This window comes from Notolepis coatsorum (assembly GCF_963971535.1).
Source record: "Notolepis coatsorum genome assembly, chromosome: 15".
Lineage (NCBI taxonomy): Eukaryota > Metazoa > Chordata > Actinopteri > Aulopiformes > Paralepididae > Notolepis > Notolepis coatsorum.
In genome coordinates this window covers 21,504,380-21,531,609 of record NC_140179.1, presented here as the reverse complement: position 1 = coordinate 21,531,609, position 27,230 = coordinate 21,504,380, and the positions used below count along the sequence as shown (strand labels likewise).

Here is a 27,230-nt window from a genome sequence, read left to right as displayed (position 1 = left end):
GGCGTCAATGTTACGCTTAATATCGCCTAATCTATGTTTTAAATTATGTGTCTAATCTGCCCGTCGCTTATCAAAGAATCCTTTTCCAGTCAGTGCTTTATCGCTTCATTTCCGTTTGAGAGCATTTTGAAAAGCACCCGTTTTGAGGTAAAAAACAGTTCATTCTAGACCAGGGGTGGGCAATTATTTTTCCCGGGGGGCCGAATGAGCAACTGAAAATATGTTGGGGGGCCGGGCCAAAATTCCAAACTCAATTATGCATAATATACATTTTATTTCTATATAAAAAGCAGTAAATGGCATTGTTTTGACCCCTGGTAAGAGTGTATGTTATTATTTGGCAATTAAAAGGTGAGGTTAGCTTTCAAAAATATAATTTATTCAAATAGAATTCATTTCCAAAATGATAAACAAAATGTGAAACATTAATAACAAAGGGCATTTTGAGTTTTTTTTTTTTTTTTTATATTTTTTTTATTATTGCAAAACAAAAATTATTAAAAGTCAGTACTCAACACACAATGCATAATGAAACTTTCAGTCAAGGTGGTTAAAATACATGCAAGTACAGAAACAAGATAAAACAAAAATAGTCTATAATAACATTTTAACCGTATACAGTGTATAGTATATCCCGCGAAATTACTATTATATAACTGTTAGTATAGAATATACCCCTAATACCTATTTTCTAAAACCCTACACACATGTTCCAGCTCGAACCCCCCCCTCCCGGACCCCCTCTTGGATAGTACCTCCATTATCCCTCACTCCTAACCAGACACTACCACTATAAGCTAGCTTTTATTCTCTCCGCCACTTCTACCCACATTGACATTTTGGATTCATTGAGACCCAGAATTCTTGCTGTAGATATTTCTTGATATATCACATCGAGATATGTAAGGAACCAAACTCTCCGGCACATTTTTTCCGGTTGAAACCAGCGTGATGCGATCAGTTTTTTAGCTACTGTGATACCCGATAAAACCAATCTCTTTAGCTGTGGATTCACTGCAAACTCAAAAACATCATTCAATAGTAATACCGAGGGGTGTACAGGTATATTCCAAGATACGAGTATTGATAATTGTTGGGACACATCTTTCCAGAATGCCTTAACTGGTGGGCAGTCCCAATACATGTGCATAAATGTTCCTTCGTCCCCATTTGTACATTGGGAGCATTTGGAGTCTTGTTTAAGCCCCATTTTGCACAGCCTTATAGGAGTCAAGTATGTCCTGTGAATATAGTTCAGATTGATTTGTTGATGATCCGGGTTCCTTGATGTAAGTCGGACATTTGCCCAGGCTCCTTGCCAATCAAAGTCATTTTCCAGATCTGGTATATCCCTCCTCCAGACAGTGTCTAGTTGAAGGGTTTCATACGAGGACGTTAGTAATTGATAATAAAAACCTGATACAAAACCTCCCAATGTTTCTCTTTCATAGAAAAATTTGTGGTATCTGTGGTGTTCGATTGGTATGAGTAATGGAACACCGTGAGACCTCAGACATAGCTTTAACTGTATGTAAAAAAGCCATGTGGACTCGGTTAGGTTAAACTTTGTGCATATTTCGACATAACTGCAGAAGCCCTGGTTATTAAAAATATCCCCTAATGAGTGTATGCCTTGCTCTTCCCATATAGGGAATCTTATAGGGCGTTTTCCCATTAAGAGTGCATTGTTATTGAATATGGGAGTGTGATTATGCCATTTTTGAGGGTTAGGATATTTCTTTTGTGTTTCCCGCCATGTTCTGATTGCATGGGTAATTATGGGGCCAAATTCCCGCTCACAATGCTTGATTGAAAGTTTAGTGTGTGCTATGTCTTTCAGTCTCTGTGGGGCTACTATGTTTTCTTCTAATTCTCTCCATGATACCAAAGCCTGGGGATCAAACCATATTTTCAATGGTCTTAATGTGAAAGCCTTAAAATATTGTAAAAAATCTGGAACTGCCATGCCACCGTCTGCTTTATTTCTCTGTGCGGTGGATCTTTTTATGCAAGGTGGTTTGTTATTCCAAATAAATTTGTATGTGGAGGATTGTAATCTTTTCCAATAGCCCTCTGGAGGAGGTAACGGTAGCATTGAGCTGATGAAATTGATTCTTGGTAATACATCCATCTTAACTATTGATACCCTTGCCTGTACTGAGTTTTTAAGTTTTGCCCACCTGTCCAGGTCGTCTTTGATTTTGTTCTGTATTTTTGTGTAATTGTGCTTCACCGTTTGTCTTATGGTGGGAAATATTTCCACACCCAAGCATCTAAAATGTTTAACCATGGGTATCGCACCTGGGAGGGTTGTGTCTTTTTTTGCACGGATGTTAAGAGGAAGAAAAGCCGACTTCGGCCAATTTATTTTAAATCCTGATAAATCACCAAAGTTCTCTATCAACTTGAGTAGATGCGGCAATGTGGTGTTGGGGTTTTGCATGAACAATATTACGTCGTCCGCATATAAACTAATTTTATGTTGTGTGCCCTTGATTACTATTGGTTCTATGTGTTGGGATTGTCTTATAAATTGTGCTAAAGGTTCTAATGATAGATCGAATAGTCCGGGACTAAGAGGGCAACCCTGTCTGGCTGAGCGTGATACCGGAAAGATTTCGGAGATGAATGTGCCTGTTGTAATCACGGCCGATGGGTCCTTGTATAGTACTTTAATCATATCAATGAATCCTTTTCCTAACCCCATCCTTTCTAATACTGCCCATAGAAACGACCATTCCAACCTGTCAAATGCTTTCATAGCATCCAGGGATAGCATCGCCTTAGGTGTGTTGTCCTCTTTGTCTGCATCTAGTACGTGCAGTATTCGCCTTATGTTATCATTGATCAGGCGACCTTTTATGAAGCCTGTTTGGTCCGGATGAACTAAAGACGCCATATGCTTTTGCAATCTGATGGCTAATATCTTAGAGTACAGTTTGACATCGGTTCCGAGGAGGCTTAAAGGTCGGTAACTACCGCACTCAGTGGGGTCTTTGTCTTTTTTGAGAAGAACTGAAATGAGTGCGATATTGTGGTGTTTATGGAAGCTCCCCTCCTTGACTGAGTATAAGATCATATTTAGTAATAAGGGTCCAAATATGTCCCAGCAGGAAAGGTACATTTCTGATGGGATACCGTCCTTTCCCGGAGCCTTACCGTTTTTCATTCCGGATATGGCCTTCTTGAGTTCTTCTAATGTGATCGGTGCTTCTAACTGTTTAGCGTCGTCCTCCGAAAGTTTAGGGAGAGTAATTTGATTAAGATATGTGTCTAATTTGTTTTGATCGAAGGTCGTTTCTGAATTATACAAGTCGGAGTAGAATTCTTTGAATGTATCATTTATTATTTTGGGGTCTGTTACAAGAACTTGTTGTTTTCTAATGGCAGTTATGTCTGCAAATTTTGCATTAATTCTTAATCGCATGGCTAATAGGTGACTAGGTTTAGAACCTTGGAAATACTGCTGTTGTCTTGTGCTGCGTATTTGCATTTCCGATTTTTGTCTGTATATTGCTTTGATCTCTGTCTTTAGAATGTTAACTTGGTTTTCTAGTCTAGTAGAGTTGTTGTATTTTAAAGAATTAAAAAGCGTTGAGTAAAGCGTTTCTGTAACTGAGGGGTACAATTCCCTGACTGTATTACTAGATATGATACTTACTACCACTACCTTTGTACTTAATATTCGGCCACCCAGTACACGGCATAAATATATTATCATGAACACTCTCACGTAGATGAAACGGATCCAACACAAATGTACGAATTAGAAATAGGTCTTTATTTTCCTACACAGCGATGGTGTGTAGAATAAACACTTAATCACTTAATTACATTTATGAATTGAAATAGTATGCACTTTTATGGCAAGGAGTATTCGTCGGTATATCAATAGATAATGTCCAATCTCTGAAGGCGCAGGTGGTAAATATACGACCTGGAATAGTTAAGGAATAACAGCAATGATACTTTAATGATTATAGGCTGGATACACTAGAGGGGGTTAATCCGGTCGCTTGTAAGCCGACAGGAGTAGGAGGGGGGGGGGGGGGTAGAATCCAGCTGCCTCGTCCGGCCAAGAGTATCCCAGGAGAACCCACTGTAGTGCCGTTCAATGCGCCGGCGATCCTTGGACCACAGATGAAAGCAGGTGGACTCTTTGTGGGCCGGCTCTCTCCGGTCCACGGGGGAGAGATGTGGAGAGACCTCGTCTTGCAGAGCGTCTCCTCAACTTGTGTCCTCTCCAGGGGGGGGGGTTCCAACACACGGTAGTGTCGGGGGTCTTTATCCATAGAATAATCAAAGTATCCAAAGCATAATCCGTGCCTGGGAAGGCGGGCTGTCGTCGGTAGAATAATCCGGTATACAGGTCCACTCGCTCGTCGGCTCTGGGGCTCCTCGGGTGCAGCTTCACATAGGGTCAACCACCCTGGGTAAGCAGCCAGTTCTCTGCCCGAAACGATGGGGTACTGACTACGGTAGTATTCTCACCGCACGAAGCACTATATATTAACAGACTATTATTAGCTTAATAGACTACGTCCAACTCGACGATATAGTGCCAAATATGACTATTCAAATATTAATATACACGATGTCTCAATACCGATGGTAGGCGAACTTGGCCTTACTCCCACACGTGGCATCGCGGGGAGGCTTTACGTCTGTGACTCTATTGGAGGGTAAGAAACTGGACTGAAAAGAAAGTCCTACTTTAGTAGCGCAGTATATATACGCACTATGAACAAATAGTCCCATTAGTGGTGCGGTAGCCAAATTCCTACGCGGAACTAGGACTTGTTCGTACATGTCGAGCGGTACGTTTGAACTGGGTCTGAGGGGTATGGCAGCCTGGCACCAAGGTCTCGACCAATAGTAGAATGGAGACTATTATGGGATGTTCAGTAGGCTAGAATGGATATTCAATGCATATTGTACAAGGAATATACAAGGGATATCAGGGAATATTAGAGAATATACAAATACAATTAAATATATATATATAAATAAATATATATATTCGGTTCAATCTGGCCCTTCACAACAGCCACCCCCTGAATAGGTCCCGGACCTAATCAGTTAAACGGAGACAGATTAATCGCGTTGTCTATTTACACATAAGGGTTTGCTGTAGGGGTCAGTCAACTTCACAAAGTCATAGGGTTGTAGGGTCATGGTCATCATCGATTGTGTCTGGGAGTCGAGGCAGTTCTATGAGCCTTGCCACGGGACGGGTGTAAGTGCGACCCTGGACGAGCACTTCAGCTGCTCGGACCTTGCCGTCGGCACCGGTGATCACTTTGCTTACGCGGCCGGCCGGCCACATAGCTCTGGGCAGTGATTGATCAATAATCATGACGACTGTTCCTTCTGTCAAATTGTCTCTCTCCTTTACCCACTTCTGGCGGGTCTGTAGAGACGGTAGGTAGTGCAGTAGGAAACTGTTCCAAAACTTGTCGGCTAATACTTGGCTGTACCTCCACATTCGTCGGCCGTTCGCTTCTTCAGGCCGGTACATTGTCTGGGGTAATGTGGGATCTAGCCGCCCCATCAGGAGTGTGTTGGGGGTAACTGGGTCGATATCCGCCACATCACTGGAGACATATCCGAGGGGCTTCGAGTTAAGTACTCCCTCAATCTCCGTGAGGACTGTCATTAGGACTTCTTCCGCCACAGTCTGGGCCCCAAGTACTGCGTACAGGGCTGTCTTTATGGAGCGCACTTCTCGTTCCCAAGTGCCACCGAAGTGGGGTGCATTTGGGGGGTTGAATTGGAAATCAACCTGTGCTGGAGCGAGGTGGGTCTTAAGTTCTGGGCCCATAGCTTGGAAGCTCTCTCTCAGCTCTCTTTCGCCGCCTTTAAAGTTTGTCCCATGATCGGACAATAGGGTAGACGGTCTTCCTTTCCTTATGTGCAGCGGGCCAAAGCAGTCCATACCCGTTGAGTGGAATGGCTTGTCACCGATTCGGAGGCGACATGGAGGAAGGTCAGCCATCCTTGGTATGCTGGGCTGCGCGCGCCACTTGCGGCAGTCTATACATGTTCGTTGGAAGCGTCGTACCGCCTCTCTTCCTTGTAGGATCCAGTAACGACGTCTGATTTCCGCGAAGACTCTTTCTGCTCCTGCGTGATGTACATCCTCATCGTATTTCTTTATAATCAGCTCTGTGACCTTGTGTCGGCTGTTCAATACGATCGGGTATTTAATGTCATCCGGTAGATTGGGGGCTCTGCGTAGGCGACCACCCACTCTGATGAGGGTGTGAGCGTCGCTCTCGGGGGCCAGGTGAATTAATCTGCTGTCGGATGGGACGGGCTTTCCTCCCTGTAGACAGGCCAATTCATCGGGGAACGAGTCTCTCTGGGCTCGCTGCAGTAGAAGCAATTCTGCTTCCTCGTAGTTAGCTGCTGACATATCAGCGGGGGACTTGCACTCCGGGTGGTACCGCAGGAATGTTCTTTGTTGTGCACTCTCTATGGACGTGCAATCGTTTATGTTAGGGTCGGTGGAGGCTACGGTGCTCAATCCACAGAACACAGACTTCTTAATTTCCACCTCCTCTGGACTTGCTGCCCTCGGGATAGGCATGGGCCACTGTCCTTCCGGGAGTCTTAGGAATGCGGGGCCGTCACTGTAGACATTGCGACGGGTGAGGTCATCCAGGGGCATCCCCCGGGTGATGACGTCAGCTGGGTTCTGTTTTGTATCAACGTAGCGCCACTCTGTTTCTCCGGTTAACTCTTCGGTTAAGTCTTGAATCTCGGTGACTCTGACTCCCACGAAGACTTTGTACTTGCATGAGTCCGATTTGATCCAGGCGAGTACCGTCGTGGAATCTGACCACAGGATTGTTCTAGACACCGGTATGGTGAGCTCACGTTGGATGAGCGTGGCTAGGTGCGCTCCGGCTAGGGCTGCGCAGAGCTCTAGACGTGGGATAGATTGTTGCTTGCGTGGGGCTACTCTCGAGCGGGCGAGGACAAATGCTGTGTAGATCTCTCCCCCTTGGTCTTGGGCCCGCAAGTAGGCTACTGATCCGTATGCGACCTCTGAGGCGTCACTGAAGACGTGCAAGTCCATTTTACATGTCTCTGGCCTCACCGTGGGTGGGAAGTAGCTTCGGCGCATATTAACGCCTGGGAGTGAGTGGAGCTCCATCTCCCACTCTCTCCAGGTGGATGCAAGGTGTGCGGGAATGGGGTCGTCCCAGCCCTGGTCCTTGTCCCACAATGCTCGTACAATCATTTTTGCCCTGGTGGTGTACGGTAGAATACATCCTAGCGGGTCATATTGTCGGGCGAGTGTTGTGTACACACTCCGTCTGGTGGTCGGCGCCGCCGCCGGCCTTCCCTGCTCCGTAGTCAGGGGCTTGTGTCTGTAGTGAAGCGAATCTGTTTTGAATCGCCACACCAATCCCAGGGTCATCTCCTGGGCTTCTCCCGGGATTGTAGCCATCCAGGTCTCGCTGCTGGCTGCCTTGTCCTCGGAGGAGAGGCTGCGCAGTACTTGCGGATCGCTGCTGGCCCACTGCCTGAGATCAAAGCCGCCTTTGATCAATGAGGCGCGGAGTTTAATCAGGAGAGCCTCGGCTTCTTCCTGGGTTGAAAGGCTTTGTAGACAGTTGTCTACGTAGAAGCTGTTCTTTACGCTGTGTCGGACCTCTTCGTCCGCTGCTGGGTCCTCTGCTACATGTTTCTGTAGTGCAAATGTCGCACAGCAGGGGCTGCACGTCGTTCCGAAGGGGAGGACTTCCCATTGGTAGATGGCTGGGTGCTCATCTCCTGGCTTCTCTCTCCATAGGAACCGTAACAGGGGCTTGTCCGCCTCTACTAATCTCACCTGCAGGAACATTCCTTTAATGTCCCCGCTGATGGCCACCTTTTCCTGGCGGAAGCGGAGTAGAACGCCGAGTAGGGAGGGGCCGAGTGTGGGACCGGGCAGTAACTCTTTATTCAGATTTTGGGATCCGATCTGGTAGCTGCAGTTAAATACTATGCGGTCTTTACCGTTGTGATGGACCTTGTGGTGGGGCACGTACCACGATTCAGTGGTCTGGTCAGCCTCTTTAATGTCCATCTTTGTGACGTGTCCCGCTGTGATGAGCTTCTCAATCTCAGCGCGGTATACACTCTCTTGGGCGGGGTTCTTGGCTAAGCGCCGCTCCGTGTTCAGCAGGTACCGTTCTATGGCGTTTGTCTTGGCGTGGAAAGTAGGCATTCCTTCTCGCCGCAGGAGTGGCGTGGCGTATCTCAACACGCCGTTGACCGGGACTCTCTTGGTCCCTGTCTCGAGGAGGTGAATGGCGTAAATGTCATCTTTAGAGCGAATGTCTTTCTTTCCATTCTTAAAGGGCATTTGTTCCAAGCTCCATAGCCGCTCTACGTGTTGCAGGAGTGCGGTTTCTCCCTCTGTGGCTCGGGAGTGGAGACATCTAGTGGCTGTACTTCGGTTGAGAGATTTGGCGAGCGGGCCTTGGAGAGTCCATCCCAAACGGGTCTCGACTGCTGCAGGACAGCCTCGGGGTCCGGTATGAACCCGGTCTATCGGGACAATGAGGTCTGCATGGTCGGAGCCTATCAACAGGGTCGGCATAGCATTGTCTATGAGCGGGATCGGTAACTTGCGCAGATGTGCATATTTCTCCATCAGCTTGGCGACGGGGTATGTGTACCGCGACAGTCCTATTTCTTGGCTGGTGAAAGCGTCTGTAATCTGGTACCGTCGCTCAGGCTGGCCGCTTGCTGCGATAGAGAATGAGACATTCTCGCCCTTTATCGTCTTCAAATCTCGTCTTATTGTCCGAATTGTCATTTGGGTTTCGCTTCCCCGCAGCCCTAGCTGGGCCGCAGCGGAGGCGAGCAGCAGGGTCTTCTCTGACCCGTCATCGAGGACGGCGTAAGTGTCCAGGACTTTATTCTGGTAGCTTAGTGTCACACGCACTACTTTTAGGAGTACTCGGGCTCCACTGCTGCTGGCGGGATCGATGTACATGACGCTCGCTTTGCGGCTGGATGGTGCAGGTGAAGGGCGCCGTCTGTTACTGTCGTGAAGTATGTCCAGATGGGCTCCATCGCACTTGGTGCACCTTTTCTTTAAGCGGCATTCGGCTGCCATGTGTGAGCGCGCACAGCGAAAACAGCGCTTGTTGGACTTTATCCATTGACCTGCTTCCTCCGCGTTCAGCTTGGGGAAGGAGTCACATTGCGCTAGCCAGTGTTCTTTCTCACAGTAGGGGCACACTATCTTCCACTTCTCCGTTCTGGAGGGGGTACTGTGGCTCCTGCTGCTCGGTACTGACTCCGATTGGTGCATCACAGTCACCGATCTTCTTCCATCATTTAGTCGTCTGGTTCCTTCTCTGGAGCCAGGGGTGCTCCGTCCGAATGTATCTAGCCGTAGGCTGCTGACTTCTCTCGCCAGGAAGTCTGCTAGATCGAGGAGGTTCGGTTCGGGGCCATTCGGGTCTCTGTGGTCCCTCTGCCGCCTAAAGCGCTCCTGACGAGCGGGCGGCAGCTTCTCCAGGATCCTTTCCACATTTGAGTTGGCGTAAAGTTCATACTTCCCCTTCTCTCTTTGCGCTCCCAACATCCCTACCAGGGACTGCACTCTGATGGACAGGTCGTCCAGTGCTCGATTGTCTATTGCTGGGGGTAAGCGGTCGATGTGTCGGATCTCCTGGATCACGTAGTCCCATATGCGCCCATACCTCTGGTCCAATGCTACCAGCGCTGCTGTGTATGGGGTGGTGGAAGTCGCGTAGGCGAGCGCTATATTATGTGCGCGGGGCACCTTTAAGTGCTGCAGTAGGATGGCGTATTTGTGGCGTTCATCCAATACATCCACCAACATGGTCTCCAGACACATGCGGAGTTCTGTATACTGGGCCCGGTTCTCTTGGGTGAAGTCGGGTACCATAGGCGTGCAAATGTATGACGCTGACTGTGGATACATCGGCGAGCGTTGGGGGAGAGGCCTCCTAGGCGAGTCTCCTCCCGCTCCTTGGTATGGGCTGGTACCGGCAGTGTACCATGGCCCGCTTGTCCAGGTGCTGTTCCTCGGTGCGGGTCGTGCGTCGTGCTCACCCGTGTATAGAGTCGGGGGTCTGTAGCGCAGCTCCGCGGGAGTATAGCCTGGGCTGTACCGGACCTCCTGGTCCGGTAGAGTACTGTGCTGTCTTCGGGCGCGGTTCTCCTCCTCTTCCTCTTCGTCTTCAGTTAGGTCATCCAGTGCTTGTAGTCTCTGGTTTAGCCTCTCCACAGGATATGCTGCTCCTTCCCGGTTGCTAGGTCTCGCTTGGACCGGTGGGGGGAGGTGGTCTGTGGGGGGTATAGACCTCGTCTGTTGGTCAAGTTCAGGGTTGTTTACTCGGCTAGGGGATGCCGCCCTGGAGGTGTGTCTAGACGAGTTCCTGGAGCCTCTGGCGGAGGGAGAGGGTGTTGTCCGTCTGATCAGCTGTTCTATTAGTTGCGCTTGCTGTCTGTCGCGCTCTGCGTCCCGTAGAGCACCAGCAGCTGCTCGCTGGCTGTCTGCTCGGTCTCGGGCCACATTCTCTTCCATCTGAATGCGTCTTATTTCCAGGCGTATGTGCTCTTCTTCGCTCCGTTGCTGTATCTGCAATCGATCGCGTTCACCCTGGAGTCTATCGCGTTCAGTAGAGGCTTTCAGGCTGACGAGGAATGCCTGCTGTAGGGTCCTCTCTGCCTCGCTGGGAGAAGGCGGTTGTATAGGGGAGCCTTCCCTCGGGGTACTCCTTGCGGAGCCTTGGAGCTCTATCTCCACGGTGCTCTCCCCGTCTTCTTCCGTGCCGAGTTCTCTCTCGGTAGCGTTGTATTCCTCCCGGGACTCATCGGGGACTACTTCTTCAGTACTGGCGGGGTGTGAAGTCATGTCTGGTTCCCACTGGTCCCCACTGTGAACTTGGTCAGTTACATTAGAGCCCGTAGGGGCCTCTATGGTCGGGGTAGTCTGGGCGTTGGGGTTAGACATACTTTTACTTTCTAGTTTTACCGCGTTTACTGTTAGTAGAAGACTAGGTTGTTGACTGACAGCGTAAGCCTCTAAGTACTGAGGGAGCCGTCGTTCGCGCTGCGGGCGTTGGTTAGGAGGATCGTTTCGTGGAGTGTTCATAATAGGCCATTTCAATATTAATAACACTATATTAATATTACACTAATTACCCTCCGGCTCGAAGGACCAATTGTAACTGAGGGGTACAATTCCCTGACTGTATTACTAGATATGATACTTACTACCACTACCTTTGTACTTAATATTCGGCCACCCAGTACACGGCATAAATATATTATCATGAACACTCTCACGTAGATGAAACGGATCCAACACAAATGTACGAATTAGAAATAGGTCTTTATTTTCCTACACAGCGATGGTGTGTAGAATAAACACTTAATCACTTAATTACATTTATGAATTGAAATAGTATGCACTTTTATGGCAAGGAGTATTCGTCGGTATATCAATAGATAATGTCCAATCTCTGAAGGCGCAGGTGGTAAATATACGACCTGGAATAGTTAAGGAATAACAGCAATGATACTTTAATGATTATAGGCTGGATACACTAGAGGGGGTTAATCCGGTCGCTTGTAAGCCGACAGGAGTAGGAGGGGGGGGGGGGTAGAATCCAGCTGCCTCGTCCGGCCAAGAGTATCCCAGGAGAACCCACTGTAGTGCCGTTCAATGCGCCGGCGATCCTTGGACCACAGATGAAAGCAGGTGGACTCTTTGTGGGCCGGCTCTCTCCGGTCCACGGGGGAGAGATGTGGAGAGACCTCGTCTTGCAGAGCGTCTCCTCAACTTGTGTCCTCTCCAGGGGGGGGGGTTCCAACACACGGTAGTGTCGGGGGTCTTTATCCATAGAATAATCAAAGTATCCAAAGCATAATCCGTGCTTGGGAAGGCGGGCGGTCGTCGGTAGAATAATCCGGTATACAGGTCCACTCGCTCGTCGGCTCTGGGGCTCCTCGGGTGCAGCTTCACATAGGGTCAACCACCCTGGGTAAGCAGCCAGTTCTCTGCCCGAAACGATGGGGTACTGACTACAGTAGTATTCTCACCGCACGAAGCACTATATATTAACAGACTATTATTAGCTTAATAGACTACGTCCAACTCGACGATATAGTGCCAAATATGACTATTCAAATATTAATATACACGATGTCTCAATACCGATGGTAGGCGAACTTGGCCTTACTCCCACACGTGGCATCGCGGGGAGGCTTTACGTCTGTGACTCTATTGGAGGGTAAGAAACTGGACTGAAAAGAAAGTCCTACTTTAGTAGCGCAGTATATATACGCACTATGAACAAATAGTCCCATTAGTGGTGCGGTAGCCAAATTCCTACGCGGAACTAGGACTTGTTCGTACATGTCGAGCGGTACGTTTGAACTGGGTCTGAGGGGTATGGCAGCCTGGCACCAAGGTCTCGACCAATAGTAGAATGGAGACTATTATGGGATGTTCAGTAGGCTAGAATGGATATTCAATGCATATTGTACAAGGAATATACAAGGGATATCAGGGAATATTAGAGAATATACAAATACAATTAAATATATATATATAAATAAATATATATATTCGGTTCAATCTGGCCCTTCACAACAGTTTCCATTTCAGACAGTTTTGTGCATTGATTTTTGCGCAATATGGAGGAGAATCTATCCGTGAAATCCTTGATCATACCCTTTACCGACATCCATAATATTCTGGGGTCTTGCTCCGCGTTTGCATTATCCCGTAGGAATACTGTGAGTGCTTCTTTAATTTGTGTAATGAATTCCTTGTTGTTAAGCAGCATAGTATTAAAACGCCATCTTGGGGCCCGGGAAGATAGTGTACCAAATGTTGCTTTCAGGATTAATGAACAGTGATCTGATAGCGCATTGGGTATCATTTCCACTTCATATTTATCAAATATTCTCGGGGATGCAAAGACGTAATCAATTCTGGATAATGTGTTGTGTCTCGTCGAACGACAGGAGTACTTACGGGTCATGGGATTAAGTGAACGCCATAAATCAATTACCCCTGTAGACTTTGACCAATCTTTTAATGCTTTAGATGCATTTTTTTGTTCGCTGGAAAAGGCAAGGTAAGATTTGTCCATCCTTGGATTCCAAATGGCATTAAAATCCGCACCTATTATATCTGAGTACTCGGGATGGTTTAACATTTCTCCGGTTAGTGAAGTGAAGAAACCCACTTCGTACAAATTTGGGGCATATACCGCTGCCAACGCAATTTTCCTGTTATTATGTACAATCCTAGCTATAGTTATACGCCCCTCAGCATCCGACCATACCCCTTTCAATTCGATATTTAATTTACGTCTGACGACTATGGCTACACCTCTAGTTCTCGTACCAAAAGAAGAGTGACTAATATTATGGTATATGTTATCCGCTAACGTATTTATGTCTGCCTCTAAAATGTGCGTTTCGCTTAAAAGAGCCACGTCCACATGTTCTTTTTTCATCAGTGTGAGCACGCTTTTGCGTTTGTGTTGTTTGTTTATCCCACCGGTGTTCCATACCATTATATTCAAACTAGCCATAATCTATGCATGTTATTGTGTAGTTTTTGGTAATGCTTCTGGAGTGTGAAGCTACAATAGATGTACATCCAATTAATGAGGTCCCGTTGAGAGCCGAGCTTAAAAACATATATATATACAAATAAAAATCCCCTATTTTCCCCTCGCCCAGAGAGTCGTACAGGCCTGTGTTCCAAAAACACATCCTCCGTGAATGACTCTCCCCCTTAGTCCACCGGATTGCCCAAACTGAGCATTGTAATCCTAATCTTCCTATGCTAATTGCCATAGGATCTAACATTTTCATTCTAATGCAATAGAATGTCGCTTTTGGTCTTGCACCTTCCCTTACTGTAAAGAAATATTGTGATAAATGACAAAAAATTAAAAAGAGAATAAACTTTCATCGACATATTCATTTGAACCATCTACTAACATGTAGGAAAGTCAGGAAAAAGGAAAAGATTGTAGAGAAATATTGACACCTTAATGTGAAGAACAATGGAAAAGAACAATGTAAGTTAAAAGATAAAGATAAAAAATAGAATAATGAGAGAAAAAAGAAAAAAGAAAAAAGAAAAGAAAGATATAGATAAGGAATGAGAGATAGAATAATAATCAACGTGGAGAAGCCACTAGAACCGAATTAACTGATTAGATAAAATAGAAAATAAAATAGAAAAGCAGAGCCTTTTAGAGCTTCAATGAGCCAGTCACTTCAACAGTGGAGTGATTACTTAAATTGTTAGAATAACCTTGTAGTGTTCATGCGTTTAGATGTGGTTGATTTTTAAAGTATTATTAAGGACTGATTGAACTTCATTCAATTGATTATCTGCTATGTATATACACACCGGAAGTTTAATGCTAGAGTTGTAGGCCTTCGTTGTCATGGTGCATTATATTCTAGAAGGATGTGGAATATACTAGTGCCAATAGACTGTTGTTATGTTCCAGAATGATCTAAGAGACCCAGGGCATTCGAGCGATAAACCCAGAATATTCCAGATTGATCTTTTTGCAATGATATATATTTGTCTCCCCGGAGACCAGAGTCTGAAATTATATTGTATTACGGAACGTATTGTACACAGATCGCATTGGTATAGACGGCCTGCATATCGTCTGTTACCTTGATGAACACAATAAAGTCATTCTAAATTCTGATATACACTGAGAAAGAGGCTTATCTGTTTTTCAGGCATTGCCGTCCTGCCTTGTGGTATCCACTCCATGTCGATTCAAATGATCCTCAGCTTCTTTAGGTGTGCGTAATCCAAACCTGCGGCCGTCACTGCCCACGATCGATAACAGCGCCGGGTATGCTAGCCTTGGCTTGTGACCAGCTGTGAACAATTTTTGCATCACCTCCTTGTATGGTAGACGTAGAGCGATGGCGTCTTTGCTTAGATCTTCGTAGATATATATTGAATTATCACCATATTTCAGATTCCCCCGTTGGGTGCGAGCAACTTTGATGATGTCATCTCTTAGTGATGTCTTCCGCAGAGTAACAATGATGACTCTTGGCCCTTTGTTTCTTTGCTCCCGAGGACCGATTCTGTAAACTTGGTCCACTTTCGGCACTTTGTTTGGAGGGTTGATACCCAAAATCGTTGATAGCACTGTTGGAAAGTTGGCGTCTTCGCAGTTTACTGCTTCTTCAAGCCCTACAATGCGGATGTTATTTCGCCTGTGGTAGCGTTGGGATTCGAGTTGCCTCTCCATCGATTCATTTTTAACCTCTTGTATTTCCCTCCGGCATGCTTCTTTCACAATTTCTATCTCATTTGACATCTCTGTCAAGGCCTTGTCGATGTTGTTTTCGATCACTTTGACTGACAGTATAATATCTGTCACCGAATTCTCCACTGACGTGATTCGCTCGGATTGTGCAGCGACCGCTTTCATGACTTCCTCCAATTTAGCATCGATGCGATCGAATTTATCTTCGACGTTTGCTTTGAGCGCCTCCATCTGTGTAATCTGTTCTTTCATCAGGATAGACAGTGTGTTGAAATCGGCTGGTGCGGTTGTACTGCTTGTTTCAATTGGTGATATAGGTGCAGTGACCATTTTGAGTTTCATATACTATTGAAACAAAGATTTTCTTAGCTTTCTAAAGACATCACATCATCTTATAGCAAAAATAAACAAGACATGTCACTGAACTGTGTAAAGAAAAGTGTCCCAGTTTTGTAGCCTTTTTTACTTTACATGCCTATATTAAACATTTAATGTTTTCAGAACTGTGCAAAAAAAAGAAAAAAGAAATATCAAGTGTCCCATTTCACTTGTTATATTTCCACATTTTAGTGTTCTTCAGTTCTTTTTTTTTCATTCAGTGTGATAAATCCAGTCTCTGTTGAGCTTTAACAAGTCCATCAAAGTCAGGTTGAATGTCTGAGGTGGAGATGCGATGCACAGCTGCCAGATGTTCATCAGTGAGAGAGGATCTGTACCTGGACTTGGTAAACGTCATGACTGAGAATGTCTGTTCACATAGGTGAATCCAAAGAGAACCAACATCTTCTGAGCATGTCTCCTAAGTGTATATTGTGCGTGTGAACGTTGACATGAAAAGAAAAAAAGTTAAAAAAAAAAAAAAAAAATATTAAAAAAAAAAAAAAAAAAAGGAAAAAAAAATTATTATCATGTAATCTTTCGCGGGCCGTACAATGCCCAGGTCTGTTCTAGACCATTCTATGATAATCGTCTTTTACTGGAATATTCCAGAACGTTGATATTTGTCTGCCTATTTATGAATCGTTTTCAAATAAACGCTAGATGATCAATATTATACGTGCACGCAAGCACATTCGCACGGATAATCGCTGTGTTCATTTCCTCTTGGACTTTTACAGTGAAACCTGAGGTAAGGAATCTATTTTACCAGTACAATGCCCAGGTCTGTTCTAGACCATTCTATGATAATCGTCTTTTACTGGAATATTCCAGAACGTTGATATTTGTCTGCCTCAGGGTTCGAAATTAACGGGGGCTTGGGGCATAATGCCCTTGAAAATGGACAAAATGCCCTCGAAAATCAGTTAAAGGGGGCACTTAATGCCCCCGACAGTTTACTAATTATATATATATTTATCCGGTAATGGAGCGTCTGTATCGTACGGTTCAGATGACGCGCAAATAAAAAAAATCATTTGGCGGAGCCGGTGTTCTGCACTGGCTGCAGGCAGCAGCAGCAGCACTGTAGCCAGCCAGGTGCTAGTCAGTTTGTGTAAAAATGGCACGCACAATATAAATCAATCTTCATTACGACTTTAAAAACATAGCCATTAACATTACATAGGCCTACACACATCTTGCCATAGCAGTTCGTAAACACAACGCACGTTTTAACTATGGTAGCCCGACGCAGCCCGCAAGCTAATACTGTACAGTCAATGAAATGTCACCGTAGCTACTGTAGCAGAGGAGGAAATGGGAGTCTGAGAGGCGGGGTGTTTAAAGACAATGATAGGCGTTTATTCAACATCCAAGAAGGCTAACATACAACTGTGTTTTATTAACTCCAACCGGGACTATTGCCGCTTTCCCACTGCATGCCATCACCTCCTAACGTTACCGGAGCTGATAATAACATTGCTGAAGGTGCGTGACACTAAAATGTCCGTGGGGACCCGGCGCCAACCCATAGATAGTTCCAACTCACCGAATCGCGTAATCCACCACAGATGCACTCAATATTTAAATAATGTTAGTCTAAATAAATGTAGACAGAAACATAATAATTTCAAGCAGAAAACGAATCTTTCCATTAAGAACTGACAATCAGGGAATTTAAACATGGTTGACATTGTTTTTGTGTGTTTATATTAATTAAAGAAAGGAAAGTCTAGTGCTGGCTGAGCATATTGTTTGTTTGCACTAAGTTAATACTTTGACAAATGTAGCCTATATTTTTCAGTCGGTTCGGTCTTTGTGTGCCAAACATTATTTAAGGCTGTAAACACTGTAAACCTTTTATTTTTAATAAATGAGAAGCATGTTTAGATTTGAGTGTTAAATTTTTTTTAATAAAGATTAACGTATATCGAACTGAAAACCGTGACCCCAAAATCGTGATACGAACCAAACCGTCCATTTTGTGAACCGTCCCACCCCTACCGTTTATCATAAAAATTCAGTGCCCCCGAAATACAAAAAAAAGCCCCCGAAAATCAATTAAGGGGGGCAAAAAAAGCCCTTGAAAAAAAATGTTAATTTCTAACCCTGGTCTGCCTATTTATGAATCGTTTTCAAATAAACGCTAGATGATCAATATTATACGTGCACGCAAGCACATTCGCACGGATAATCGCTGTGTTCATTTCCTCTTGGACTTTTACAGTGAAACCTGAGGTAAGGAATCTATTTTACCAGTATTTGGATAATCAGAGCTGTTTTCATCTATATATCAACGTGTCCCATATGTGTGTGTGTGGCTGTGAGTGTGTGTAGCTGATCAGGAAATAAGATAATCGATTTTTCAGCCCGCTTCTATAGCGTGCATAAGTACACATATACTATCGATAATCTAGCGTTTATTTGAAAACTATTCATAAATAGGCCGAAAAATGACAACGTGTTTGTGTATTACAGTAAAGCGCGATTCCTGCAGAATCTTAAATTTTTTCTGAAAGTTTAAAAAAACGAGCGTTTTTCAAAATGGTATAAAACGGAAATGAACCGATTAAAAAACAATCCGTTTCAACAATGTTGACTGCAAACAAGTCATTGATAATTGATGGTCGTATTAGACACATAATAGCCATAATTTAAAGGTGACATTATAAATGGCTTTTTTCAGTGTCTAGCACTGTATTATAGTAATAGTAGTTAGTATCAATGTGTCTGTGTCTCTAAATACCATATTGGCGGATTGCTCTCATTCAGCTCAGACCATTTCCTGCTCGAGTTAATTAGGTCATTCTGATTTGACTCGCATCGTGACGTCACGTGGCGCTGGGGAAGCGGATAGTGATCCGATTGGCTCAGTGGTTGTAGCGCATAGAAGGGGACCTGCTTATCTCACACACGCAGCTTTGTTTACACAGTGCTCCGTGTCTCTCTCTCTCTCTCTATCTCTCTCTCTCGAGTCGGGAGCATAACTAATGCCCCGTCTATGGCTGTAGCGCACAGTGTAACCTGACACTTCATAAAAACGGGGTTTGACAGAGAGCGAGCGAGAGAGAAACAGATACACCCTCGCGACAGAGCACACATACGCGTCGCGCTGTCGTCTCTCTGTCTGTCTCTCTCTCCCCCTCTCTCTCGATTCTGGAGCATAACTAACGCCCCGCCCCGTCTATGGCTGTAGCGCACAGTGGAACACTTCCTCAAACGGGAGAGGGAGAGAGAGAGTTTACACAGTGCTCCGTGTCTCTCTCTCTCTCTCTCTCTGTCTGCCACTCGCAGACTGTGTGGAAGACTGTCACTCAAAGTGCTTATGGGCGGAGCCAGGCCAACATAGCCTGAAATCCAAAGTGAGAAAAATGTTTTTTGAGTACTTGATTAGAAATATAAAACAATTAGGGCGGTCAGGTGGCGTAACGGAGATTGCGTTCGTCACCAAACCCCGGAGCGGCTAGATTCGCCTGTTCGAATCCAGCTCACAGCTCCGGGGTTGTCACCAGCTTGGCTGGCCTTTCACACTAATACAATTGGCAGTATTAGAGGGTGGGAGAAGCTGGCGGGGTGGGTCCGGGTCGTTGTAAACAGCGACTCCTACAGTTCGGTCGGGGCGCCTGCTAAGCGCGGATAGGACTTGAGTGGGATAGTGTGATCCTTCCACATCCACACGCTACGCCCTCTCAATGAGAATCCGCGCTGCCAGGTGAAAAGAAGCGGTTGATTGGCTGGACGTGTGTCGGAGGAAGCACGTGATAGCCTCCACTCTCCCAGACCGACTGTGGGGGGTAAGTGCGCAGCGACCAGGAAGGGGATTGGGAATTGGCATAACGACTAACATTGGGATGGGAGAAAATCGGAGGAAAATGGAGGGGGAAAAAGATCAATAAAAAAAATATATATATATATATATAAAACAATAAATTTTTTTGAATAAAACCTTACAGAGGTGTTCCATACTCACAGGAATTGTGTAAAGTTGCCCAAATAGTGCTATGAATAGCAATGCAAATATGAGTGCTCTGTCATTGAATAGAGCGTCGGCACTCAACGGGGTATATAGGAAAATACGGCCGGCACGGAAAGTGTTAAGTACTAAAAAGTAAAAGTAAAAACTATTTTTTTATTCCGGGGAAATGAAATGTTCCGTTTCGTCCTCTTCATCACTCGTACTATCGTTTGTGGCCATCTTCTGTAGCTTGTCACTCTGACTGTCTATTCTTCTGATAGCAGGTGTTTAATCAAAGATCCCCGCTTTTTAGTCTTGCACAAGGACCAATCAGCATGGGTATGGGCGGTTAATTTTTTTTGATGGGGATTTGATTGGCTGTTTTTAAATAAAGTGTGGCCGCAGTATTAATAACGTTAATGTTATTTCGGCCAGAGAAACAAATATAGTTAAATATAGTATTTGTTGGACCTGCGAGATTTGTATACTTTGTAGGTCTGCATTTTAAATGTAAGGAGTAAAAAGTATGTTTTTTTTCTCTGAAATGTAATTGAGTAAAAGTACAAGTATACAAACCTAATAATAATTGAGTAAAGTACAAATCCCCAAAAACAGTACTTAAGTATTGTAACGAAGTACAATTACTCAAGTACTTTACACCCCTGTAATGCAGTCAGTCTTGCACCATGTTTTATACCGTTTAACCACCTGTACATTGTATATTGCTGTTGCACTTTACTGCTACATTTTCACTCTGTTTGGTTGCCAAACTTATTTTTGTTGTGCTGTATTTATTTGTGCTGCATGATGACATGACGTGTCAGCAGTGTTGCGTTCGTCATATCAACACTGGTTGCACTAATGACGCCACGTGCACGCTCCCGCCCATGCGCATAAATGTTCCCTCACTTAAGCACAGACTAAAGACGATGCCTAATTGCCTCTACGAATGGAATGTAATATATTTCATTCACAAGTTCTGTGTGAATGTATCTGAGAACGTATTTAACACACCTGACGACCGGCGCTATTGATATGCAAAGTAGCCCAGGTGGGTACTTATAGTTATAGCGAGTTGGCGAGTGCAGTGCATTCCTGTGTGCACGCGCGTGCCGTGCACATCCGTGCGTGTGCGTGCACGTGCTTCTGCTCACAAAACTTTGGCTGCACTGCGTGCAACCCCGTCCCATGAAGAACGCATCACTGCGGTGTCAGTGTTGGGGAAAGCATTGGTTGTGCTTGTTTCAGACTTGAAGTCTCTGGTTCCCAAGTGTGGCTCAAGGGAGAGAGACAGGTCAGACATGTTTGTATAGTCAGTCATGTGGCAGAAATGCAGAATTTACAAAATACAAACAAACATTCTGTTCCTTTCATTGGTCTAACAACATTCCCCGTGTTCACCTGGACAGATTTAACATATCCACCAATACCAGTATTTGTATATCAGTGCATTCCTTCTTGTAATACACAGCTGACTGAAGCTTACAGACATAGAGGAATCAATTATTCCGTTGTAGCAGCTACAAAATAATAAAAAATGACTACTAAATTAACAAAATAACTACAAGAATCTGAAGTCATGCACATCGCAGGATTGTATAATATATGTAGTATATTATCGGACTGTGAAGCACTGTACCCGTTGTAATCAAACTACAGGACTTTGACAGCAAAACAATGTCTGAAAACAGCCAGAACAGAAGACAGGCCAATCGGGTTCTGAGAGAATGCAGTGAATGCATGCCATACATCATGGCCCCTACACTGCTATGGCCCCTGAGTCATGTCAACTGTAGAGCATCGGGAGCACCGGGAGCCCAGGGAAGCTTCTACGCAGATTATATTGCTAAACGAAAACACGGTACCTCGCATTCAGAACCATATCAGCCCTTCTGTGATCCGGATCTGGATGCTGCACCGGCAGACCAGGTCAAGTCGTGTGTCTGGGACGTGATGATGATGATGATGATGCTCATTTTGTGTCTATTTTACTGCTGTGGTGTGAAGCACGTTGGGCTGCAATTCTTGTATGAAAGGTCAGGACGGTGCTATACAAATAAAGTGTATTATTATTCGTTTCATTATTATGTGTTAATATTGAGCTAGTGGGAGAATTATCATTTGTGACAGGTTTCTGACAGCGCTGTTAATAACTAATGTAACAATTAAAACACGTGTATGAAATGATGTTCAGCTCACCTCCGTGTCCTGCTCCAGAGTGGACTGTTGGCCGTCAGCCAGCGCACCTCCGAGTTGAAAAGAAATATGTATTTATCTGCCTAAATTTTAGGCAATTGTGGTTTAGAGAAGATCCAGTTACCTCTCCTGGGCTAGCCTGCCATTAGGCTGCAAGGTAAACATGGCCCATATAGCTGCATAATAACATCTAAAACAACTCGGCAAATACCAAATGTCGCCGATAGCAAGCTACCCCTAATAATTTGGCAATCGCTTGCTGTCAATATCAATAATAACCGCTGACCTCACCGTTCGAGACTCTTCTCTGTGTATAAATAAAAAAGAACCAGCCAGTGTTTCCTGGGATGGATGCGAGAGCGTTGGCTGTTTGAGTGACATGAGCTCGAACCAATTGGCGAAGTCGAGGGGGAACGAATGTTTCCGTTAACCAATCGGTATCGAGAACCACACTGGAGTGACGTGTTTATCATCCAATAGGGGGAGAGAGCCCGCCCCCCCCTGCGCTCAAGGTTGCGTCCTGGACCGACATCCACTCATTAGTGTTTGTAGGCTATGAGCATTAGAATATGTTGCATCTGATATATTTCTGAATTATTATATAGTCTAAATCAGATCATGTCAGTACATACCGGACAGCACTGGCATCAGTACATACCTAAATCAGATCAGCACATGCATAATCCACATATACCTGCTTATACTCCTTTTTACATACTATTTATGTACATCCCTTATACTCTTACTAGTTACACTGCTGGTGCTGGCCAGTATGACTTACTAGTAGTTAGTTACTACATTATGTCTTTATACCTGAATCACTGTATTAATACTACAACTCTGTACATACATCTGATTAGCACTATTACTCAGTAGTACTCATTTATATATTTTGTACCCAGGTTAAGTCGCCATCCCGGGATCAACCCTATGTTCCCCGGGTTCTATGTTCCCCGCTTTGATTGATTAATAGATTGAACATTTTATAATTTTTTATTATTTTATTAATTATTAACATTTTAATTGCCATGGGTTAAATTCATAATTTACCATCCCTTGCCAGCTCTATTTGTCTATGGAGAAGTTCCCCTTCTTTGCAGGGCTATAACTTTTTAAATTCTATTGCTAAATTGCCATTACTATGGCCCATTCAATGTCCTATATGTATTGTTCAGGGTGTAGCAACGTTAAACTTTTTCATTCACATATTCATACTAAAATATGGTCTAAAGTATAAGTATGTTTTTATCGTTTTCTGCAGCTTTCTTCAGAACGTGATTTATAGCCCTAAATGCATTATATTGATGATCAAATACAGTTTGGTAGGAATCTGTGCGAGATAAAAAATGTCAACTGGACGTGGTTCTAGAAGTTTCTATGCATCATCTGATGATGACCGGATGGGCGGGGGATCGTTTATAATTCCGTGGGCAGCGTTAGATGATTCATCCAGAGTGGGTCATATGTTCATCAGATCAGTTAGTATAGAAGACGTTAGAAAATAACGCTGAATCTTACCGTGGCTTCCTCGCGCCGCTGGCAGATGAGCGTGGAACAGAATTTTTTCTATTATGGGATGGAGATATGCCCGATCCATTTCCAGGTTGTATAATAGTATATACGTCCAAATCATGTTGTTTTTTCGAGTTATTTGCACCGATCGATGTTCACTGTGTCAATACGGAGTCTCTCTAACGATAGCGAGTGCCCGGACCACATATGGATGAGCACTACTGGTTCAAAGGTTAATTTCCGGTTGGCGATCATCCCCTCCTTCCAACACATCATCCTCTGGACAAAGCTTGGATTCTGACATTGACCCCTCACTATACGCAGGCATGCGTTGGTCATGGGACGGGGTTGCACTCCGTGCAGAGTAAGATTTGAGGAGAAGCGTGTGCACACAGGAATGCGTTGCACTCGCCAACTCGCACACCCACCTGGGCTACTTTGCATATCAATAGCGCCGGTCGTCAGGTGTGTTAAATACGTTCTCAGATACATTCACACCTAACTTGTGAATGATATGTGTTACATTCCATTCGTAGAGGCAATTAGGCACTGTCTTTAGTCTGTGCTCAAGCGAGGGGACATTTATGCGCATGCACGGGAGCGTGCGCACGCGCCGGGAGCGCGCATGCACGTGGCGCCATTAGCGTGCGTGCAATCACAGTTGATATCAGGAACGCACCGCTGACTATACGACTCCAACGGCAGTCCTAACATCTGTGTCCTCCACCCCATTGTCCCCTCTATCCCTCTATTTAGGACCCCTTCTCTTCTCCCTCTACACTAAATCACTGGGTAACATTATCACGTCTCATGGCTTCTCCTACCACTGTTATGCCGACGATACTCAACTCTTCCTCTCCTTCCCTCCCTCAGATATCCACGTCTCTGAGCGGATCTCGGCCTGTCTGTCCGACATCTCCGCCTGGATGACGACCAACCACCTCAAACTGAACCTAAGCAAAACAGAATTGCTCCACCTGCCGGCCAAATCCTCCCCCCTGACCGACCTTTCCATCACAGTCGAGAATGCAGCTGTGACCGCGTCCCCGACCGCCAAGAACCTTGGTGTTGTCCTCGACGACCAGTTGAACTTCTCTGCTCACATCGCAGCAACAACCAGAACCTGCCGATTCCTCCTGAGCAACGTCAGAAGGATACGCCCCTTCCTGACAAAAGAAGCCACCCAACTCCTCGTCCAATCAACAGTCATCTCCCGCCTCGACTACTGCAACGCACTGCTCGCTGGCCTCCCGGCCACTGCCACTAAGCCTCTTCAACTCATTCAGAACGCAGCGGCCCGCCTGATCTCAAACCTACCGAAGTCGGCCCATGTCACCCCACTTCTTAGGGACCTGCACTGGCTCCCCATTGCTGCACGAATCCGCTTCAAGGCCCTCGACCTAGCATACCGTGCGGCAAAGGGAACTGCTCCCGCCTACCTCCGGTCAATGGTCTCTAACTACACACCCTCAAGACCCCTACGCTCTGCATCTTCTGGCCGCCTCAGACCTACTCCTATCCAAGCTCCGGGAGGGTCATCAAAGAGAAGTCGCCTATTCTCAGTCCTTGCCCCACAATGGTGGAATGAACTACCCACCCCAGTTAGGACAGCCGAAACCCGTCCAATCTTTCGCCGTCGACTAAAGACGCACTTCTTCAACCATTATCTGAATAAAAAATAAAAATAAAAAAAAATCTAACCCTAACTAACCATACTGTCATGCACTTGTCCTAATAAACTAACCTACACTGTAGCACTCAACACTTTGATGAACATTGTTACTCAGCTGATAGAGTTGTGCTCTTCCTGATGACTTGTCATACAGAACTTGTAAGTCGCTTTGGATAAAAGCGTCAGCTAAATGACTAAATGTAAATGTAAATGTAAATGTATCCCCCTGCTCCTCCTGCTCTTCCCCCAAATCGTGGCCTGTATCAGGCCTCAACCCACCTATGGGCATACCTCTCATCTCAGTCCGGTGGACTTGCCGCACCGGACCATCCTGTACCATCCTGAACTGCAGGGGTGATGGAGTAGACTACACCACGTTCTGCAGGGCACTGTACCACCCGGTAAGGGGTCGGTTCCCAGACATCCTGCATCTTGTTCCGACCCTTCACCCCATGGTTACGAACATATACAAGGTCTCCCTCCCCTGTAAATGGATCTCTCACTTGCTCTTCCTGTTTCTTATCTCTGTACTCCCTCCTTGTAGCCAGGCGCTGTCAGATTCAGATTAAGTAAAAACAGACAACCAAGTGCAAAAGGCTACTTAAAATGACTACTGTCTGTCTAGCCGAGGGGACAAAAGATTTGGCGTAGCGGTTGGTCCTACTTGGTGGGACGTCATAACGGCGGCCAGAAGGCAACAGTGAAAACCGATGAGACAGAGCATGGAGGGGTTGATTAGTGATGCTCGTCCCCTTCTTGACCACCTGGTCCGTCCAGAGAGAACATAGGTCTCTCTGTTTTACTCCAATTATTTTGGAGTACACTTTCACTATGTACTGTAGGCTGTTCCTATCTTTAATAGACAGGCCACTGAACCAGCAGATAAAAGAAAAAGTTAGGAGGCTTTCAATAAAATAACTATAAAAAGTGCTCAGGATCCACAGCGGTTAGGTGGCCGAGCGGAGATTGCGTTCGTCACCAACCCCGGAGCTGTGAGCTGGATTCGCCTGTTCGAGTCCAGCTCACAGCTCCGGGGTTGTCACCAGCTTGGCTGGCCGTCTGCACTAGTACAATTGGCTGTATTAGAGGGTGGGAGAAGCTGGCGGGGTGGGTCCGGGTCGTTGTAAACAGCGACTCCTACAGTTCGGTCGGGGCGCCTGCTAAGCGCGGATAGGACTTGAGGGGGATAGTGTGGTCCTCCCACACGCTACGCCCTCTCAATGAGAATCCGCGCTGCCAGGTGAAAAGAAGCGGTGATTGGCTGGACGTGTGTCGGAGGAAACACGTGATAGCCTCCACTCTCCCAGATGATCTGACTGTGGGGGGTAAGTGCGCAGCGACCAGGAAGGGACTGGGAATTGGCATACGACTAACATTGGGATGGGAGAAAATCGGAGGAAAATGGAGGGGGAAAAAGATAAAAAAAAAAAAAAAAAAAAAGTGCTCAGGATCTTCGCACTAACATTAAAAGAGTTCAGCTTTCTCAGCAGGTAGATCCTCTGCTGACCTTTTTTAATAATAGACTCTGTATTTAAGTTGAACTTCAGTTTACAGTCAAACACAGTTCCCAGGTATTTGTACGATTCAACAATCTGGACGTCCTCATCGTGAATTACACTAGCTACACTGGCTTGATGATCGGGGTTGTGTCTGAAGTCAATTATCATGTCTGCGCTGAAAGTAGTTCCCCTGAGCCCATGGACCTAGACCGCTCGCGCCTTCCTCTCGACGAACACCGTCACCGGCTCGCTACGGGGGCATGTTTATATTGCGGTCAACTCGGTCACTCCGTTGCTTCATGTTCGATTCGCCCCAAACGACGGAGCTCGGCAGTGACGCTGGGCGTCTGTTCGAGCCTTGATATTGCTCCCAGCTCTGGTCCGAACATGCAATTCAGTGCCACGCTGTATCTCAATGGTCAATCACTCCCGCTGTCCGTCCTGGTTGACTCAGGTGCCGACGAGAATCTCATCGACGCTGGGGTTGTTTCCCACTACCACATCGCTACTGACACCCTGCCAATACCCCGTGATGCTCGCGGGTTAAACGGGAAGCTGCTCACGCGAATAACTCGCCACACCGTAACCCTCCGCCTCCTGTTATCCGGAAACCATAGCGAGAGTATTCGTTTTCATGTCACCAACTCTCCCCACAATCCCATTGTCCTTGGCATGCCGTGGCTCAAACTACACAACCCCGTCATAAACTG

The 27,230-nt window shown here is 45.6% G+C and overlaps 1 protein-coding gene across 1 annotated transcript in view; it reads right to left on the bottom strand.

Moving 5' to 3' along the window:
• Positions 1 to 22,132, bottom strand: part of LOC311241966 (serine/threonine-protein kinase 38-like) — a 72,908-nt gene extending 50,776 nt beyond the window's left edge. Inside the window, 1 exon segment of the mRNA XM_084330923.1 lies at positions 21,841 to 22,132. The gene's annotated coding sequence lies outside the window, so the exon portion shown is untranslated.
• Positions 22,133 to 27,230: the final 5,098 nt, after the last annotated feature.